Here is a 17,987-nt window from a genome sequence, read left to right on the forward strand (position 1 = left end):
CGGTTATAAGTATTATGAGTAAAAAATATAACAAGTTGAAACGATATAAAACTATAGCTTACAGCTAATTTGATTATGAAATCTTTTTGCGATCTGATTCTGATGCAATTGATATAATATGAGAAGTAGGGTTATTTCGAGCAAATATTTTGCACCCCTCGATCCAGATGTAGGAAAAATCCTGCTCCTTACCTAGCTTCTTTGCTTTATTTAAGAGCAAGTTATTTGTATACGTGAGGTGATCGTTCACATACTCGTAAACCCTGCTTAAACCCTGTAGGCCCAGGTCGGTGGGTATCAATGTACGCTTCTTTGCTGCAGCAGCGAAGTCATCTTTTAGGTATCTGTTATGAACCGAAACTATAATGTTCATATTATGCGTGTCATTGCACATAGGGACTCTTGAAATGTAGTTTATTTACTCTTTGGCATGCATCCAATATGGCTCCCTAGATTGTCAAAGACCTCAAAGAGATTTTCAGATGGACGCATAGGGGCACCCTTTATTTCTGCATTGTACATCCTAGATCGTTGCTCCGTTTGTAATAATAGCAATAATGCAATCACAGCGATTTGGTTCTCCTTATCTATGGATTTGGGTCCATTTTAATATCACACAATATTGGGTAATTGGCGCCAAAATGAGAAATCTCAATGAACAATCAAATAAAAATGATAGAGTCCGAACTCAAATGTAATAATTGGTTCATTTTTAATTGTAACAGTATTTATGGCCAGAATAAGTATTATACATAAATATCACCTATTATATATTTCGTACGGTTCTCTGTATTTATATTATTTTTAATTGAAATAAAGTCCAATACATGATATGATTTCAGTCTCGAAATTTTTAAAACCGGTCAAATAATTTTTAAGTTCATTTACTTATTACAAACAAAAACATATATAAACAAAAATTTTAATATTAATAAAAACCAATACACAAGAAATATAGAAAATATTATGTGAAATCTACTCGTGTAAGTGGGACTTACAATTCAATTAATAATATAATTACAATTAAATATCTAGAATTGAGAAAATTAGTTCAAAATAATTCAAAAAATAACCACAAAATAGTATAAAAGGCGGATTCTCAAAACATTCAAGCATTATATTTGTGAACTTCCAGTTAATCGTCAGATATAAAAACCATTCGCAAAATACAAAATGATTAAATATATTTTCATTGCATTTCTCATTACAATGGTTGTGGAAAATGTAAGTTGAATTCTATTCTTAATAAAGGTTTGCATTTTTTTAATAAATCGCTAAGATACTTTATTTTAGAATGGCAAAATCTTTCTTTATTTGTTTCAAATATTTTACAATACAAAAGTTTTATTTTTGAAGTGATAACTTCTTTTAGTGCGGTACGCATATATATTATAGATGAGATAAAATCTCTGGACTCGCGACACCGTTACGAGACGCAGCTATAGTGTGTGCATTTAATATGCATATGTACATATTGCAGACCGCGAACGCGTCTAGATAAATAAGAATTGGTACCAGGCAATCAAAGTTGAAGAAGAGATTGTCTTATGTATGACGCGAGTATACCTTAATTTATTCTGACGTCATTCGCACGAAGTATTAGGTACTACATAGACACCAGGAGAACATGAATATGGTAGCGGCGATAGAAGATCAACAATAGATGCATCACTAAAATAACAATAATAATATGACAGAAACACATAAATTATCTCGCTTACTTTCAACACCAATGTATTGAGAGTAAGCGAGATACATTACAATATTTGCTATCCCTTTCGCGTATGCAATATTTTTGTTTGAACCCAGTTCATCGGATCCCAATACACAATGGTTGCCATGGTGATTTCAGTTATAATTAAAATATGGGACGAACCATTCCAAAATATTTAAAAATGCACAAGGTTAATAATGTTCAAGTTTTCACTTCTGCCGGCACTTCCGGAGTGCGACCCGTATTTTTTATCTTTTTCTTATATACAGCAAGAGTATTTTCACTTAACTGATAATGTTAACTAGACGTGAATATTTAATTTAAAGTATTTATTTTTACTTCGTAAGTAAAAAATAGTATCCTATATACTGCTCACCAGTTTTTTGCTTTTTAGAGTTTACAACAAGAGTGGGAAAGTTCAGATATGAAACAAGAAGATATACCACCAGAACAAATGGATAAAGCTTCAGATATGAAACAAGAAGATATACCACCAGAACAAATGGATAAAGGTTCAGATATGAAACAAGAAGATATACCACCAGAACAAATGGATAAAGGTTACCGAGCCAAATGAAAGATGAAGTTCCAAATTCAGGCAAGAGAGGCAGGAAATATGGACTATAGGAATAGCCATTGCGCTGCTTCTATTGCACTACTTAATGTAATTTATGTATTTTTCGCCACTATATAAAGCTTCGGCAAATAAATAGTTTGAAAATCTTGAATCTCGTTTGATTCCTGAACCATTTGCAGTCCAATTTGCATAGATAACTTTTAATCAAATTCATATATTTTATTCAAAAAACAACATTTAAACTCACTTATTAAATGTTAGATTATACCTCTCATTCGGAAATATACGTCTCAGACTTTATATTACCTCCACTCAGATCTTGGGGCCTCTTTTGTGTCTAGTGAAATCAAAATTTTAGAGCTTAAGAGGGATCGCTTATATCAGGACAATGCAATATCAGTCAAGAGAATATGGCTAAGTCGAACGATTTAACGACTCTCTTTGGGAAACAATTCAGCTAGCCCTTCGCTCGAATAACAAACCAATAGACATTTGGGACTCACGGACGAGTAAAAAAAGAAGGACTCCGCGCCGTGATATTAAATGCAAGTGAAGCACCGCAGTGTGTGTGCGGTTACGGGGGATACTAGTTACACAATTTTTTCTCCTTTAAATAATGATATATGGCCACAAATACTTATTTAGTATCGTTTTTACACTTTTTCACAACGCACGACGGCATTTTTAAAATATTTTATTGAGACGCAAACTGATCTGTCAGTTGTCACAGACGATGACAAGTCTCATAATGGCCGCGTATCGGCCTGTAGTAGTGTAAGTATGTGCGTGGGGCTATGTATTTACACGTTAATCGGCTTGTTTTGGTGCAACAATGTTATGTAAGGTGCCACGGAGTCCTTATTTTTTTTACTAGTCCGTGTTGGGACTAAGTACTTCCTTCAGCGTTACAGTCTATTCGATCTTTGTTGTGTACGACCTATCATTGTACACAACACGAAAGGATGTTTACTGAAATCAGAAATTTAATCACGTCAATAAATATTAACCAATAGTTTAGGAAGTGACAGTAGGCTCTGCATATTGTGTAAATAATACAGAATAAGAGATTTTATTACAAGTTTTTATATACTATATGCGAAAAGATTTTTCCCCGACCTATAAACATATACGGCCTTACAAATAAACTGGGTATAAAAATATAACTGATGATAAACAAACAATATGCAAAATGTTTACAATATCGTTGACAACACTGTCAATACAATGATAATTCTGAAGTTTTCCGAATGACAAGCTGCCTTGCAAGTAAACGCGGGAAACGTTATAAATCCGAATAAACCATTCGTCAGCAAAATGTCTAATAGTAAACATTTTACATATTCTTTGTTTATGCTTAGTTATGACTTTATGCCAATTTTATTTGTAAGGCGGTTAGAATTGCAAAATTAAGAAAACAATTGTGCACGTTCTTTGTGCACGCGCTACAAGTTTACCAGTGGGAGGCTCCTTTATACAGAATGCCGGTTAGATTATGGGTACCACAACGGCGCCTATTTCTGCCGTGTAGCAGTAATATTTAAATATTTATTGTGTTTCGGTCTGAAGGGCGCCGTAGCTAAAGAAATTACTGGGCAAATGAGACGTAACATCTTATGTTTCAAGGTGACAAGCGCATTTGTAGTGCCGCTCACAATTTTTGGGTTTTTCAAGAATCCTGAAGATTGTAATAGGCAGGGTGAATCAATTATTATCAGCTGAACGTCATGCTCGCCTCGTCCCTTACTTTCATAAAAAAAAACTTTAAAGTAGTAAATATGACGAAATGATCGAAGAAACATTTAACCTAGTCTGTACTGGTTTATCCTATCGCCTTAAGGAACTTTATGATACGAAATATTATGATTTGGGTGAGGAACGGATAGTTTTTCCTAAAATCGGGTTTTGCCCGAAAATAATATGATACCATTTGGTATCTGATGTAAATTGTCTCCAAGAAAACGATATTTATCGAGAAAACATGTGCCTCTACCTGAATACCTAATGCGTCGTCTTTATTGAAACTAGTAAATGAACTCAGCGACATAGAACACATAGTCGTTCTAATTTTATTTGCGTATTTAATTACTTTCAAACATAATATTGTCGCAGCGCCAAGAGCTATCAATGAAGGTGTCATAGATCACTCTAGTAGTATATCTAGAGCTTGGTAGTCTAAAGCGGCCATTTTATTTATACTCGACAAAAAAACTATGAAAAAGTTTTTAAAAATTAATGGTATTATAATGTAGTAGGTAGGTAAAAAACTTAAACATTTTTGCAATTTAAGTTGACTTAAAGCATACTTGTACTGTCATAATATTAGTTTATTGTGATCTGCAAATAATCTTGTATTTATTTTATGGAAAAGGAGGACAAACGAGCGTACGGGTCACCTGGTGTTAAGTGATCACCGCCACCCACATTCTCTTGCAACACCAGAGGAATCACAAGAGCGTTGCCGGCCTTTATGGAAGGTGTACGCGCTTTTTTTGAAGGTACCCATGTCGTATCGTCTCGGAAACTCCGCACAAGGAAGCTCATTCCACAGCTTTGTAGTACGAGGGATAATCTTGTTGTCTCACTGTTGTTGCTGTACTGTTGTCCAGCGTAACTAACAAAAAGCTAAACTTGTTTTTAGCTGCTCGCTCACTCGTTTTTAGTTCCTATTACTAATCACTTCTCGTTCATCGTGAGCGGCAAGAAAATTTTCGCAAATCGTGCGGTTGCAGATTGTAAGAGAAATAGGAGCAGGTCTACTGCTTGATGGTAGTAAGAAGAGGAGAAAAGAGTTTAGCTGGCTCTCCGCTCCTCACAGCTGTACTGGTACTGGAGTGTCAGCAGGAAAATCAAAGCTTTCCCACCTCAACAAGTATAGGCCCACGCTGCCCCAAGGGCAAGCCACACAGTAAAACAGACGCAAGCAGTAGCGGGGAAGTCGCAACCCGACAGGCAAGCATGGGCAAAGATGTGTAACATACTCCAGCATAATCGCATAGCTCACAGGAAGGGTAGTCAATGTCTTAGAAGAAAATTCACTGTTAAAATATATTGACACAAAATTGGATCAGGGATTGGAAATCAAATACTCCGCATATAGGAACGAGTCGTTATTTGCGTTCATTTTACTGAAAATGCACTTCGCCGGTCTGCCACTGTTCCTGTTGTCGGCGGTGGTACCTTCAACAAATCACACCACACCGAACACTAGTTCTCTTGCATCTTCTTCTCCTGGATCACTTTCCACGTTTCACTACTTCTTCTTTTCCTTTATCCTTTAATCTCTGTTCGATTTGATCCTGAACTTAGTAGAAATTTCCATTAAACTTACAAAACCTAAAAAATTCCATACACTGGTAGATGTATCGAAACTGGGTCTAGAGCGTCTGAAGTAAACACTTTTCCGCTAAGCTACGAGTATTTCTGACGGAGCTGTCGAAATTATTAATGCCTTGAAGTTTGACAACTCTCGTCATGTGCGTCGAAACGTTGCTACGCGACAATAAACAAATAATTTTTATTCTCATTGTTTTACTTTTTTTCCAATGGATAATCAAATGGAAAGATAATTTCTATGTTATTTTATACGAAAATATTTGAACAATCCAGTTCAAGAAAGGGCTGGATACCCACTCTATTCTGTCCGTCTGTTATTTACTGGCTTCCCCTATTACCCTTCTACACACATCAAAAAAGTCTAAGCAACATGCATGATATTACATTTATATTAATTAATTTCTAAGTCTTTATTCACTCAAAGTGCATAAGTATGTAAACTTTTATTATTGATGACATACTGGCTGGTTGTAAAAAAAAATCGATTATGTTTTGTTTTTTTCATAAAATGAAATTAAACGGAATTTGTTTGAATTTAAGTGCGTTTTTATTGCCACGTTTAGTCTTGATCTTATAATTTTACCAACCATTTAAATAAAGTTAGCGACACAATTGAATTGTTAGATATTCTTTACGTCGTGGAGCGACGTCATTTGTCGGCAAATGAAATGCAAAGAGCTGTAGGGATGTTGCAAGCGGGAAGTAATCAATCTCACGTATCAGGCATTTTGGAATTCATAGAAGTGATATTTGTCGTCGTTGGCAGAGATACAATAATACAAGGGAACCCGCGGAACAGCATTCAGGCCGTAAAAGGAGTACAACCACTCGGCAAGACCGGTAGGTGCATACAAATGACTGCAAGAAGCCAGCCGATGTTAACCGCTCGAGAGATAAGTTTGAGGCTACAAAATTCAAGTGGTGTTGATGTAAGTCCCCAAACTGTGCGAATTTGACAGAATGAGTACGGCCTACGAGCTCGACGCCCAATTAGGTGCCCACCGATACGTCCCGGGAATCGCGCTCGTCAAAATAAATGGTGTAGAGAACGCAACACATGGACCCAGGAACAATGGGATAAAATTATGTTTTCCGATGAGTCGCGATTTCGGTTAAGGCCTGATACAAGAAGGGTGCGAGCGTGCTGTCGGCCCAGAAATACTGAAAGGCTCAGGTTCATTTAGGAAGTACATCCATACAGCGGCTCAAAAGTTATGGTATGGGCGGGTATTATGAAGAACAGGCGAAGTGAGCTCGATTTTGTAAATGGAAACATGAACGCTGAAAATTACGTTCAGGATATACTTAGACATAAGGTCTGGGGCCATCCATTTGCACAAACCTTTGGCTCCGATTTTAAGTTAATGCATGACAATGCGCGTTCACATCGAGCACGGGCCATGCTTCAGAGATATGTTTTGAAGGACTTGGAAGGAGTGACAATAACCCAACAGTTGATATTCAGGACATTTTCGTATTTCAAAAGAGAGTCATATGCGCTATATGTATATAAATGAAGTAGGGGTGAGACGTATTTATCGTCACAGGTATTTGTAACAGGAATTAAATTATCACCGGTTGTCACTGTGACAGGATATCAAAAATAACAGTGACAAGTATTAGGATTTTGTAACAACTAGTATTTTGTAACAACTAGTATTTTATAACACCTAGTATTTTAGTAACGACTGTTATTTGAGTAACACCTGTTACTGAACAAGTATTTGATAACAACTAGTATTTTAGTAACAACTGTTACTGAACAAGTATTTAATAACAGCTAGTATTTTAGTAGCAACTGATATTTGAGTAATACCTGTTATTGAACAAATAATTAGGAGTATTTAGTAGGTATTTTTTTAACAGTATTTTGATACAGCTATAATTGTGTGATTTGTAGGTCTGTTATATTATTTTTAATTCAATAGGTAATAAAATAGTTATGGTTCAACTATTCTTTTAAAATATATGGGATAAGAAAAACCCTGTTTACTTTTATTGCTTACTGAATATTTTTCTTTTAGACACATTTGTAAATAATAGATACATCACTTTCGTACATTTATTTAACATACTATTGTTAAGATTAGATAGGTAGGTACCTAATTAAAATATTGAAGTAAATTTCAAATGGAAGACCCTGTCTCTGATATCATTTTTCGTAATCGTATTTATTCACAGTTATATTATGCCTACGAGCAGGAAAATACGGCTCTCCTCTTCGATAGAAAAAACCTATATTGGTAATTTGATAGTACCTACTGAATAATATATCTTTATGATGATAAGGGCACATTTTTATTGTGTTCTAGGTAAGGATTACTGTTTAAGCATAGGTAGTGTTAAAACATAATGAATACGAAATTATATAGTTTATTTTTATTACATCAAAACTATAAGAATAATTAATAGGTCTATACAGATTTACCTTAACAGAACTTTTGAAATTCGAAGTTACCACAAGAGAAAGTTCTATGTAATACGTATAGATGGCGTTGCTAGTATATTATCACAGATAATATTAAAATAACAGCTAGTATTTTGTAACAGGTATTTGTCGCTGTTACTTTTGAGTCACAGTCACCGTCATACCTAGTATTGCATTTTGCCTAGTACGTCTCAACTCTAAAATGAAGACCTCGTGACTTTCTGAGAGATATACTTACGGCCGTTCCCAAGTTCGTTGACTTTTCTGTCCCAATAAACTTATCGACGGTAACTCACCTTATTCGTACACGCTGTCTGTCAATAGGATGACGTATACGTATATAAGCTATAGCTTACCAGCGATAAAAGTTTGTATGGAAATTGCAATTCACGCGTCCCAATATATATAAGTAATGGCACAGTTCTGTAATAAACTTAAATAATGCGTCCTTGATGGCTTAGGGCGATATCTATGAACAATATCAAACTGTATTCGATTACAAACCTTAACAGGCGATAAGAATGACTTATCGAGTATATTGAGACAGCTTCAGATTATTGACAGCTAATTAATGAGTAGAAGGTAGTAATTTATCTCTATCTGTAAGATAATAATAATATAATATAATAACTGTATACAATAAACATATATAGGACATCATTGTGTTAGTGTTAGTGATTACCACTATATTTATAATAAACAAGAGATGGAGACAATTGCTGTTCCAACTTTCAGACTTCATAAAACTGGTCACTTATTCATTCACAATATAAACAAGTATATAATAAACTCCCAAATCGTGAAACTGAATTTCCGTTACATCCAATTAAGGTTCATGGTAAAGAATATATATGATAAAACTCAAGGACGAGTAACAAAAGATGGACTCCGCGCCGAGATATTAGCAAAGTGAAGCAACGTTATGCTAGTGTGTATGCGGTTACGGGGGATACTAGTTACACCATTTTTTTCTCCCATAAATAATCATATATGGCCAAAAATACTTGCAAAGTTTTTACACTTTTTGACAACGCACGACGGCATTTTTAAAATATTTTACTGAGACGCAAACTGATCTGTCACAGACGATGACAATTCTCATAATGGCCGCCTACCGGCCTGTGATAGTGTAAGTGTGTGCGTGGGCTATGTATTTACACGTTAATCGGCTTGTTTTGGTGCTACATTGTTATGTAAAATGACACGGAGTCCTTATTTTTTTACTAGTCCGTGGAGAACTGTAAAATGTGGATAAAAATTGCCGAGTTTCTGGCGTGTTAATCTCAAAACAAGGCCTCTTGGTCACTTAATCCGATGGCATCAAAATTGACTTTCATAGGTACACAAATTTCATTTAAATTAATAAAGCAATTTTATTAATTCATTATCTCATAACTGCGTGCCGATATCAATAGTTTATCGTTACTTACTTGCGTCTATAGTTTCTGAAGAACGTTCTTCAAAACTTTAATAATTAGTACCTATGACGTGTTTTGTAACTTCAATGTTTGACTTATTTTTCAATCAGGATGACGGAATAAGTACCAAGAGCGGAAATTAATAAAATGCTAATGTTTTAATTTAAATTACACATTTCTCCACAGTGATAGTTAAATTAGAAACAAAAGGATTTTTAGGACTTTCTTACACAGTACGACACTATTATTATATATATCATATTATGAAATGAAAATGAATTTATTTTGGAAGAAAAACTGACACATTCACACAAAAATTTATATGACAATAAAATATATGCTTAATCTAATACTTAACTTACTTAATACAAATGAAACAAAAGCAAAACTTAATGTGGCAGTGGTCTTCCAAAACTGGAGTCCACTCAGTTATAGTTGTGTCCATACATTATGAGCACAACACTGATTTTCAGTGACCCCATTGTGTGAAGTTTGGAGCTAACTGACATATTTTTAAAAGCAAAATATAATTAACTGTGGCACTAAAATAATTATTATAAAAAAAATAGATTAACAAAAAAATGTTAATAAAAATAAATAATGACTACTTATAACACAAATAATAAAAAACGCATGTGTGTAAATATATAAGGAAGAAAAAGAATTAAAGGATTATGTATCATTTAAGAAGGACCAAATATCCAAGTACCACAGTATCGTCCTTTTCTGCCACCAATGATGAAAAGTCCGTTGTTTAAAAGTCCAGTCCGTGCGTGTCCGTACGCACAGTAATTTGTAAAATGGATTTTATAGTTTACGAGGGCCAAATAATAATATTTAATTAAAATAAAAAAATAATAAAAAACTTTTTTTATTTCAGCTTTTCTAGAGTCCATTCACGTATTGACATCGAAAAAAAAATTTTTTTTCGTAATAATTATAAGGATATTATATTCAATTATACATTATAACTATATTTACAATACTACGACTACATAAAATTTAAACTATCATTACGTGAAAGCGTACCAAGAATACTGGCAGTATTACCGCGTTGGATAGCAAGGCTGATCCGTTGACCGAAATAGCTGCCAGTGCTTGGGTTTCCAGTAGCCTTATTGAGGCGCGAAGATAGTATTTTGAACATTCTCCGCGCCTCTGGGCCCCACGGGCCAAATGTCTCAACACCAAACGGCACAAAGATGTATGACTCACTGAGACTAACATATATCGTAGTAATGTAAATATAGTTATAAGATTTGTTTTGTTTGAATAATAAAGTTAAAGTAGTAACCATAATATAATATATCATACATTATTATTGTTAAAGTTTTGTAATATCATACATAAATGCATACATACAACAATAAACAAGCACCATAGAATTTTAAACTCTACTCGTGTAAATCGGACTTACGATTTCATTAATTGAACGGAAATTGCTAGAAATGAGGAATTTGTTTTAAATAAATAATAAAAAAATTAACACAAAACAGCATAAAAGTCGACTTCTCAATACTAACTAGCATTACATTTCTGAACTTCCAGTTAAATATACATATACAATTCAATTCGCAACATACAAAATGATGAAATATTTTTGTATTGCTTTACTCATTACAATGTTTGTGGAAAGTGTAAGTTGAATTATATTTTTAAAATAATTTTGTTTATAATTAATTAATCGCCAAGATAATATTTTACAATGGTATCATTGACAAAATGTGATCTTAACCATTATAGAACGGTCATAGCGACTTTAAGTTCGATGATTCTAAGTTTGATTTTAATCAATATGTGAGCAGATGTAAATTTAAAAAAACCCTGTCGTATTAAATTTATTTTATTGTAAATTATTTCGCTGACGTATTAAATCATCCACAGTATAGATTCTTTCGTTTTTAATAATTTCATATTCGTAATATTATTTGTGCATGTGACTAGACCCTTTTAAAGGATTTTATTGTAGGAATAGTATGTAAAGGACTCCGGTAAGTCCCGGTTTCCACCAAAACGGAGAGGAGAGGAGATGCGGTTTGATAACCAATCAGATTTAGTTATTTCCGCATCTCTTCTCCGCTTAGCTTCGAAGAAAATTGATCAAGCGGAGAGGAGAGGAGATGTCCCATTTTTCTTTGATTTTGTGCCGCGTCGAGCGATCAAGATGCGTGTAGGCGTGCGGCCGGGCGGCCTGCTCCCTTTTTCCCGTTGCCTTCTTCCCACGCTTCTCACGCCCGAAAGCATTACTATAAACACAGCTCACATCTCCTCTCTGCTTCGGTGGAAATAACCTGTCAGCTTCGCGGCTAATCTCCTCTCGTCTCCTGTCCTCTCCGCTTCGGTGGAAACCGGGCTTTTACAATGTGAATAATTTTAAGTATTACATCGCGTCGTGCAGAATATTCTTGGCATTTTATCTTGAGTCAGCCAGATATTGGTTGAAGTAACATTAATGATACGGATAAAATCTCTTTGTATGTATTATTATAGATTTTTATTTTCGGCTATTGTTATTCTTATATAAAGGGTCTTGATCTTCTGAACATGATGTAATGAACCGGGCTACTTACCCAGTAAGGCGAATCAGATGTGAATCCTTAATGTTATTGTAAAACGTGAACTTTACAATGACATATTTATTTTAACTTCATTTATAATTTTAAAATACAATCCTAATTTTTTTTTGGGTTTCAGAGCTTACAAGCTAGAAGGGATAGTGATATGGGTACGACCAATGATATAGACCCAGAAGCCGTTGCAACACCTGCATCCTTTGGGATGAAAATGAAATCGATGGCAAAAGATGATGGACCAATGGTTCCAGAACCAGCTTCTTATTTAAAAAAAAATGGACAATAGAATCAGCCATCACGCAACCTGCCTTGCTACTAATGTAATAAATATATTTTTCGCCGCATTATGAAGTTTTAGCAAATAAAGTTTTTGAAAATATTTTATATCTTTCTTTATACTTCCGGAACCATTAGCAATCAGCAGCCAATACACAAATAATTTAAATATTTTTGTCCGAAATAGAACTTTTGAAGTCTGCGGTATATACCTCAGGCCTGCGTAAGAAACTCATGGCAGGCTTCTTCTCATGTAAAACAAGCAGGTACACATAATATGTTCAAATCTTTGTAATTTCTGTTTTCTTCCTAAATGCATGTTTTCTCCGCTTTTCGATAACACAACAACTTTACCAGTGGCAGGCTTCCTTGTACAGGATGCCGGTTAGATTATGATTGCAACAACGGCGCCTATTTCTGCAGAGAAGCAGTAATGTGTAAGCATTACTGTGTTTTAGTCTGAAGTGCGCCGTAGCTAGTGAAATTACTGGGCAAATGAGACCTAACATCTTATGTCTGTTGTAGGGGCGTTCAGAATTTTTGGGGTTTTTCAAGAATCCTGAGCGGCCCTGCATTATAATGGGCAGGGCGCATCAATTACCATCAGCTGAAAGTGTTGTTCGTCTCGTCCCTTATTTTCATAAAAAAACACACTTCCCTTTCAGCCTCGCTTAATATCGGAATAGTGGGTCACAAAATATCGAGCGATTTCCAATTCCGCGGTCGCAGGGCAAAGCGAAATTGGCTTCGAAGAAACTGGACGTCATAAATAGAGCACGGCAATACTTCAATTCGGCCCACATTCTAGCGCTCTACAAAGCGCAGGTCCGGCCACATATGTAGCTCAAATTGTCGGGGAGTGCTCTGTGAACGGCTGGATCACATGGCGTTGCATAGAGACATCGCTTCATTGTGTGTCTTCTACCGCATTTATAACAGGGAGTGTTTCGAAGAGCTGTTTCTCCTGATTTCTACCGCTGAAACCCACCTTCGCACGACACACCACAAACTAGGATATCATCCCCACAACCTGTGGATATGTGGCGGTTTTCAAGGAACTTTCTTCCACGTAGTGCAAAGCTCTGGAATGAGCTTCCTTGTGCGGTGTTCCCGGGAGGCGCACACCTTCCTTAAAGGCTGGCAACGCTCCTGTGAATCCTCTGGTATAGCAAGAGAATGTGGGTGGCAATGATTACTTAGCACCTGGAGATCCTTACGCTGGTTTGTCCTCCTTTTCCATAAAAACAAATATTTCTCAGCAGTTATAGACACAAGTAATGGGGGTTTAAATAAGTTTTGTAACTACGGCAAAATGACTTTTTGGCTCTATACATAATATAATATGTTTTTTTAAATAAGAGTATAACTGCGGCGACGCATTTTTTTTTATAACTGCATATAACTTATTAATGATTATAATTATAACTTATATATAACTTATTAATATGGTATATAATATCATTATGCGTGAACGTGTCACAATGCCTAATCTCAGTAAAGAATGTAACCATAATGCAAAATGTAAATATTTTCTACTATTCCGTCTATGAGGCAACGCAATTTCAATGTCAGAATTTGTACGCCACTAACGGCCGTTTTCAGTAACCTCTCTACCCTTAGTTTAATACTTACGGATACATTGCTGTCACCCTTTACGGCCGTTCCCAATAAACTATCTACAGATAGAGCTAAATTACTACCTTCTACTGTCAGTAATTATCTGTCAATAATCTGAAGCTGTCCCAATATACGCGATAAGTCATGTCAAGAAGACACTACCGGAACGCGTAACAGCGGTTTGTGCTCGGCATAAAAATATCATTTAAAATTAGATTCTCGGGACAAACACCTATACATGTGAGTTAAATAACTGTACGAACCGGTGAAAATTTATAATAAATGGTGACTGCTCAAAATACTTACGATTAGTAAAAATATCGTGAATTATTGTGAAACACAAATATCTTCAAAAAGGTAACAATTGCTATAAACAACTACACTGTTTATCACATTCACTTTTAGTGTTTGAATGAAAATGTACATTGTTTAACATTGTCAACGAAATATAATAACACAAAACCGATACAAACACAATTATAATACATCTAGATTATTATACCAATAGATATCGACTGGCTATATTTTTGTCCGAACAAAACAAAGTAACTCGAAACTACCCTCATTTGACTCATACACAATACCGACAATTATTCTGTTATGTGGTACAAATCATGAGCGTCAGGCGATCACCACCGGGCCAAAGTAGTTCTTTAACGAACTTATCCAAAGCAAGTGAGTTTTCAATGGAGTCTCAAGTTACACACAAAAAACGAAAGCAGCCAGATGTAAGTTGTAATTGTGCAAAAGAGCTTCAAGATATCCACAGAGACATAACAGCAATGTTACAAAAATTCATGGAAAACCAAGAAAATACAATGAAGTCAATTCAAGAAAACATCTCTGAAATGAAAACTCGGTTGAATGATATTAAAGCAGCAACTGACTCCCTAAAAAAGGAACAGATATCAATGAAGAAGCAAATATCTGATCTAACTAACAAAGCGACTACAACCTATAGTAAAATTCACACAATTGAATCTGATATTATGGGAATGAAAAACAACACGATTGCGAGTACCATCATCTGCAATGAAAACTTTCTTCATGAATTACAGGACCGTTATTCTAGGGAAAAAAATATTATCTTGATGGGTATATCGGAATGTAACTCTACGAACACTAAGGAGGGCCGCTTATGTGATATGAAGGAGGTAACCAATATCACAAATAGCCTATTAGAGGACTGCCCAAAACCTATCAGAATATTTCGACTTGGGAAGTATAATGCAAAAAAAGACCGTAGCATCAAAGTTTGCTTCGAATCTTCCCATACCGCGAAACTGCTACTTCATAATAAAGGTAAATTAAGTAAGAACATAAAAATCTACTCAGATCAAACACCAGCGCAACAAAAATACTTGAAAGATTTGAAAACTGAACTAGCGCAGCGTAAAGCTAATGGGGAAAACAACATCACAATAAAGTATGTCAAGGGTTTACCAAAAATTATTGAAATCAATGATTCAAAAAACTAAATATGACAACCAAACTCAATACCCGCAATGCAAACTCAAACAGTGAAGACACAATGACATATCAAGTAGTTGACACATACCAAAATGTACTTACCTGTAAATCAAGTCTTAACTTTTTCTACGCCAACGTAAGAAGCATATGTAGTCCAGGTAAATTTGACGAACTCCTCTGTATCCTACATTCCTTTAAAAAATGTATACACATAGTCCTACTAACTGAAACCTGGATAAGGTTGGATACACAAGTACAACAATTTCGAATTCAAAACTATACTCATTACTATAATATCAGACCAGATATCATCGGAGGCGGTGTATCCATATATGTGCATAACAACTTAAAACACGACATAACTACATCATTATATGTCGGTGGAAATAACTACCTATCCATATATCTCCACAAATATGCACTCACAGTTGGGGTTGTGTATAAGCCTGGACACACAAATTTTAATGACTTTCTTTGTGACTATCAGGAACAACTTCTTAAACAAAAGAGAACTATCATCTTTGGAGACACAAACATCGACTTGTTAAGCTCTGACAGTACAACTAGACGTTACAGTATCATGCTTATGGAATCCGGCTATAAACTGATTAACAAAATTGATCCAAAATACTGTACACGTGAGACTGAAACCACTAGAACAATCATAGACCACATTTCTACAAATCTAAAGTAAGACAATTTTCATTCAGCTATCATTGAGTCATCCTTATCAGGCCATAAGAATATCTTTACAGAACTAAAAATAATACGACCACCAAAGAAACAAATAGTTCAATACGAGTCTATAGATTTTGCGAAATTGTATAAAACGGTTGAATTGACAATTTTAGAAGTCAATACTCCTGATTACACACTATTTGATGAGTACAAAAAGATGATCTCCGAAAATAAAATATACAAATACAAAACACTTAATCAGCCACAAAATGAATGGATCAACAGACAGATATTAGCAGGAATTAATGAAAGAAATCAATTATGGTGTAGACTAAAACAACACCCTAACAATAGTCAACTAGAAAAAGATTTTAAAACAAAAAGAGACAACCTAGCACAAATAATAAGGAAGACAAAAGAAAAATATTATTACGGAGAATTCTCAAAATTCACAAATAACCCGAAAAAAATGTGGAAATTAATCAATACCCTTTCTAATAACAAAACTGTTAATAGTTGTGCTCCTCCAAACCTAACCTCTGAAAACGGCACTGTTACTACGGACCCAATAGAGGTATGCGAAATTTTTAGAGTTAGACCGTTTCTTGGACATTGCTTTATTTTTCTAAAATAAACGTAGCCTAAGTTACTCCTTATTACATCAGCTACCTGCTAATAAAAGTCGCCGGATTAGACGGAACAAATATTATTTTGGTGTATGTAGGTACCGTATATGTATTAATAATAAACATTTAGTAAAAAACGGTTATTTCAATATTACAACAATTTTATTTTAATGTATAGATAATTCACACAATATTTCTATAAATTATAATAGCCTATATGTTATTCTGGTGTGTAAGCTATATTATTGCAAAGTTTCATCAAAATCCATTCAAAATCAGTTCAAACATACATCCAGACATACAAACTTTCACATTTATAATATTATATTATATATTATAATAGTATAGTATGACACCGTCTCAATGTCCAGCATCCAATATTATTTTGCTATGCAAGAAGAGAGACATAAGAGACATCAATGAGTACCGGCTGGTAAGTATTTTGCCAAGTATTTACCAAATAGATATATAATTTAACATATATAAGATAAACAATTATAAAAAACATCAATGTCAATAAAATTTACGGGGGCGAAGACAAAAATGGCCGCTTGTTTTAAATATTATAATAAATTTTACTGGCGTTCCGTGTGTATACATAGTGTGGCCATAAATATTGTTCCAATAAAAAAAAATCATTTGAATTTGGAATTTGTAATTTATTGAAATTTTATGAAAATATTATTTTTATATTATGATTAAGTGAGAAATAAATTTTTATATTAATAATAAATCATATTATGATTATTCATTGAGTTTTCTCGTTTAAGAGTGTCACGTCTATTTTATGATTAAAATAAAAACGACGAAATAAGTTTAAGAAATTATCTATTGAATTACACTTAAAATTAAGTTAAGTAAAAGAGAGTAAAAGTTAAATTCAAGAATAATTAAGGTTTGATTTTCGTATTAAGATCAATTTGAAACAAGAATTAATAAAGTACTCGTAGCTTAAAACAAGAAAGTTAAGAATTAAGATTATTATAGGGCCTCAAAGGTCGTAGGTAGGTTCTCATGTAGTCCCCTGGTGTGCACTTCCCTGGTCTGCTTAGTATGCTGTGTAGGTGCACGCTGTTGGTCTTTCTTCCCCAGTGGAAAAAAAAGAATCTCTTCTTACCCAGTCGTAGTTCCTGTTTAAGCCATTGACAGTATTATAAATGAGCCGAGTGAAGTCATGAACTGCCACGTGTCAATCCAGTGTAATTTTAGTGATGTGCGAGGAAAGCCAAAGCCGAATGTTAACTAGCGTGACAGTAAAATTTAGAATACATTTTACT

The 17,987-nt window shown here is 34.5% G+C and overlaps 2 long non-coding RNA genes across 2 annotated transcripts; both read left to right on the top strand.

The window, feature by feature from the left end:
* Positions 1 to 1,085: 1,085 nt before the first annotated feature.
* LOC126967292 (uncharacterized) lies at positions 1,086 to 2,442 on the top strand. Its single transcript, XR_007729965.1, has 2 exons — positions 1,086 to 1,224; positions 2,109 to 2,442. It is a non-coding gene; the product is annotated as an uncharacterized LOC126967292 (long non-coding RNA).
* Positions 2,443 to 10,962: 8,520 nt separating this feature from the next.
* On the top strand, positions 10,963 to 12,422 carry LOC126967288 (uncharacterized). Its single transcript, XR_007729964.1, has 2 exons — positions 10,963 to 11,107; positions 12,165 to 12,422. It is a non-coding gene; the product is annotated as an uncharacterized LOC126967288 (long non-coding RNA).
* The last annotated feature ends 5,565 nt before the right edge of the window (positions 12,423 to 17,987 follow it).

This window comes from Leptidea sinapis, chromosome 12 (assembly GCF_905404315.1).
Source record: "Leptidea sinapis chromosome 12, ilLepSina1.1, whole genome shotgun sequence".
In the NCBI taxonomy this organism is placed as follows: Eukaryota; Metazoa; Arthropoda; class Insecta; order Lepidoptera; family Pieridae; genus Leptidea; species Leptidea sinapis.